At 44.9% G+C, this 4568-nt stretch overlaps 1 non-coding gene and 1 pseudogene across 1 annotated transcript; one reads left to right on the forward strand and one right to left on the reverse strand.

The window, feature by feature from the left end:
- Window positions 1-2388, reverse strand: part of LOC118987641 (NADH dehydrogenase [ubiquinone] 1 beta subcomplex subunit 9-like) — a 4121-nt pseudogene extending 1733 nt beyond the window's left edge.
- Window positions 681-787, forward strand: LOC118987651 (U6 spliceosomal RNA). Its single transcript, XR_005066620.1, has one exon. It is a non-coding gene; the product is annotated as a U6 spliceosomal RNA (small nuclear RNA).
- Window positions 2389-4568: the final 2180 nt, after the last annotated feature.

Below are 4568 nucleotides of genomic sequence, written 5' to 3' on the forward strand. Positions count from 1 at the left end.
CAGGCAAGAAGGGGCTGGAAAGAAGTATTCCAAGTCATGAAATCCAAAGACCTACAGCCAAGATTGCTTTATCCAGCAAAACTTTCATTTAGAATGGAAGGACAGATAAAGTGCTTCTCAGATAAGGTCAAGTTCAAGGAGTTCATCATCACCAAGCCCTTATTATATGAAATGCTAAAGGGACTTATATAAGAAAAAGAAGATGAAAAATATGAACAGTGGAAAGACAGCAAACACACAGTTATTAACAACCACACCTAAAACAAAAGCAAACCAAGAAGACAGCTAGATCAGGAGTGGAACCATAGAAATGAAGAACACATGGAGGGTTAGAAACAGGGGGGTGGGAGGGGGAGAAGAGGGGAGAAGGCACAGAGAATAGCATAGATGGTAGGCAGAAAATAGATAGGGGGGAGGGCGAGAATAGTGGGGGAAATGTAGAATCCAAAGAACTTGAGACACGTGGTTATAAACTAAGGGGGGGGGAGAATGGTGGGGGAGGGAGGGTGTGGGTGGAGGGGATTGAAGGGGGGGAATAGAACAACTGTAATGGTATAATCAATAAAATATATTTTAAAAAAAAGAAATGAGGATTGCTTATAGTCCCTATGTTGCCGATTTTATTCATGACTTAGTGTCCACAGAAAGCTCATGAGGATTGGGCTCAACATTCTATTCTTGTGCTCACTTCGGCAGCACATATACTAAAATTGGAACGATACAGAGAAGATTAGCATGGCCCCTGCACAAGGATGACACGCAAATTCGTGAAGCGTTCCATATTTTTTTGTGTCGAGGGAGCGCTGATTTCTGTTCACCCTGTGCTCACATCCAGTCCAGCTAGGACTGGTCTGATAATTTTGGGAACCTTTCTTAAAGACTCAGGGATGATTTTAAAAGCAAACAAACAATAATGCATAACAGAAACACCAGCTAGATGCCATGGCTATCTCACGTAAAGCTCGCTCTGTGGGGCTCACAGGCCCCATTGTGGTTTGGGGGTTACCAGTGGGAGGTCAGACTCCCTCAAACCTGGACACAGAAACATCTCACTTTACAGAGTGTTGAGTGAGGACTAGTGAGGCTCAGAAACTGAGTTCTCCTTCCCTTGCTGTTAGTCTGAACTTCTTTTTTGTTGTTGCAATGCAACCTACACAGAATTAAAATAAAAACAAATAACAAAGAAACAAAGCCCATATGTTCCAATCCAATTTAAGTTGTGGGATACAACAGTTTTCGTACCTGCAAGCCAATTATTCCTTCCCCAACAATGAATTTCACCCACCAAATTCTGTCTTGCATTTTCCTGTGCACAGATGTCCTGTTTTCTTGGCTAATAGAAGACACATTCTTCTGTCTCTTTGTTCATTTAACAGTAAACTTAATAAGTTTACTTATTAAGTAAGTAAAGAAGTCGGATATCAAAAAAAAACCTCATTCTATTCTTGGCCCATGTTTGACCTTCTGAATTTGTATCTTTATGTGTAATTTTCCACATTTACTCAATTTTGCTTACTCTTCTCCCCCTCTACCTCCAATTTACTAAACTTTGTTAGTCACACAATCTTAAAACCCACAGTCTGGTTCCTCACGCCAAAGAGACCCTCAGCCCCAAGTGCAGGGCTCCCTTGCTCATCCCAGCCAGAGTCCTCGGGATTCCTCTTCCCCTTTTTTGACATCCTTCTTTATAGTTAAACCTTCCCAGAGATCTGATTTTCAGTCTCTCACTCTGCAAATGGAGAGGCCTTCTTCTCCAGGAGGCCAGAGACCGCAGGGAGCCAGGCCGGAAGTCTGTTTCCTGTGGAGAGAACACTGGCAGGAATCCAGAAGCCAGCTGACGTCACCCAGTCCAGAGGGCGGAAGTGTTGCCCAACAGTGGGAAATTAATGCCAACAACACATTTCTCTGTGACTGTCTCCCTCAGTCCAGAAAAGCACTTTCCTTTACAGAAATAGGCGGAGTAGGCTGGAGTGGCTGGCCTGTGCACCACACAACGTGTTGAGTATGGGGCTGGCCGTAGTGTCCACTGACAAATGAATGTGACCCCTGACCTTGAGCTCAGGCTCAGAAGACAGAAGGCTGAGTCAGAGCTCTGCCACCTCACTTCAGACCTCTGACAAATCATTTGATTTTCTTCACCTGTTTTCTTGGCTATGAATAACATGTACTTCACCGAAGGTATTGTTCAAGGCTGGAATGAGGTCATCTCTGTGAAAGATTTCCTAAACTTGAAGCAGAATGCCAATGCAAAATTCTGCCTCTGCAAGAGGCTTCCTGTGAACTGCAGATGACAGTGGTCTTTGGCTGGGACACTTAATTTAACCTTTCTGTGCCCAGTTACCTTTTGACCTTGAGGTCAAAATAGGGGTGGTAAGAATATCCTTGCATCTGGATTGTCACGAAGAGGAAATAGTTACTCCACACAGAGCACACGGATCCCTGACTCTGCTAGGCAGTCAATCCAATCCAAAGAGATCTCATAAAAAGAGGCTGTGTCCCAGTCTTCTGTTCACACAGCAGGCACAGCAATTTAGCTAAAATATGACCATGTCACTTCTCTGTGTAACCGTGCAAATCTGTCCCAGCCCACCCAGTGAAAGATATTGAGCTCCTATGATGGGCCCTTGAGTCCCTCTGCAGCTTCATCTCCTGATGCCCGCTGCCTTGCCTGAGGCTCCAGCTACCCCAGACAACCAGGAGTTTCTCACCTCCCCTACCCAGCTCCTGTTGTTCCTCTGCCTAGCATGCCCTTGCCTACCTACCTCTGCTAACTCCTAGTGACCCTTCCAGACCCATGGACTCCTGTCTTCCAGAAAGCCCTTTCTGATCCTCCTGAGCAGGCCTGGTTCCCCTTCTCCCCCCTTAGTTTCTTGAAAGCACCTCCACTGTGGCCTAGGCCAAACTGGGGATCCTTGAAGGCAGAGGCCAGCACTGGGTCCTGTTCATCTCCATAAATTCAGGTGCTCAGTAAATGTTGGGTGGAAAGACTAACGGACAATCTAGCTGAGAGAGGCCAAGCAGGTTTGTTCGGCTACTGTAGCAGATGGTGTTGCTTGACTCTCAAACTGATACAATTGCTATTTGCCTCAATCATTGTTTTTCTTTTTCTTTTAATCCTCACCAGAGGACAGTTTTCATTGTTTTCAGAAAAGGGGGAATGTAGGGAGTCGGGGTGAGAGAGATCAGTTGGTTGTCTTATGATACACACCACCAACTGGGATCAAACCAGCCACCTGGATACATACCCTAAGAGGGAATCAAACCCACAACCCTTTGGTCTATGAGTTGACCTCCAACCCATGGAGCTGCACTGGCCAACAGTTGTAACAGCTGCTTTTCTTAGACTCCCCTCTGCGTCTGTGTTGAGGCACCCACTGTACATTCCTTCTTCCTGTTTTTATATTGTCCTTTATCTCTCCTTCTTTATTGCTTTGTTTCTCTTCCTTACTCTGTGCATATTTCTGTACCCTTTGTTGCTTTGTGCCCCTTCTTTTTTTTCAGGTTGAGATGTTGTCTGTCTGTTCTCATATTTTAAGATTTTATTTATTTATCTTTAGAGGGGAAGGGAAGGAGAGAAGGAGAGAATTATCAATGTATGGTTGAGTCTCATGAGTCCCCTGCTGGGAACTGGCCTGCAACCCAGGCATGTGCCCAGACTGGGAATCGAACTGGGATTGTGTGGTTCGCAGGCCCGCGCTCAATCCACTGAGCTACACCAGCCAGGGCTGTTCTCATATTTCTTATCTAGGATGATAAGAGTTTCCCTCAGTTTGTGGCTCCTCAAAAAGAAAGGAGCTGGTGAAAGGAAGGGAATCAAGCCTTATTGTGTTAATCAAGCCTTATGGAACCCAGAAGTTCCATACACTTCATTTCATATAATCTTAGTAATATTAATAATGTAGTATATCATCCAAACTAGGTTATGTTTCTGTAATAAATGACTCCAAAAGCTCGATGGTTTTATGCAAAAAAAGGTTTAGTTATTGCTCCTGCCACATATTGATGAAGGGTTGGCTGAGGTTCTGCTTTGAGCCATAGTTTGTCCTAAAACCAGGACCCAGGCTGGCAGAGCAGCCAAGATCTGGAACATCGCCTGTTGCCATAGTAGAAGGAGGAGAGAATATAGGGAAACACATGCTGGCTTTTGAAACTTGCACGTGTTTTTATTGGCCAGTATAAGTTACCCAGTCATGCCAGGGTTAATTGTTGAGTCAAAGGGGTGGCAAAATACAGCCTTCTTCAATGCCTGAAAGGAGACAGAGATTCCATATCTACGAACAAGCATGATAACTACAGCAGACATTGCTGTTTCTGCATCACAGATGAGGAGGCTGAGGCTCAAGCTTATACAGCTTGTTCAAGATCATGCACAAGTGTCAGAGCTGGGGGCTGAACCTATGCCTTGTGATTCCTGGGACTTTGCCCTTCCCATGTCACAGAATTTGTAGGGTGCCTAAACCTTTTCTGCCATTTTCTGCCAAGTTTTTGGACCACAGTATGAAATGTGGCTTGCTAGCATGCCAGAAGTAAGATGATAAGAAGCCCAGCATCACTCACTGGCCTCTACA

The sequence above is a fragment of the Sturnira hondurensis genome, unplaced genomic scaffold (genome assembly GCF_014824575.4).
Source record: "Sturnira hondurensis isolate 20B ecotype Veracruz unplaced genomic scaffold, ASM1482457v3 Scaffold0005309, whole genome shotgun sequence".
In the NCBI taxonomy this organism is placed as follows: Eukaryota; Metazoa; Chordata; class Mammalia; order Chiroptera; family Phyllostomidae; genus Sturnira; species Sturnira hondurensis.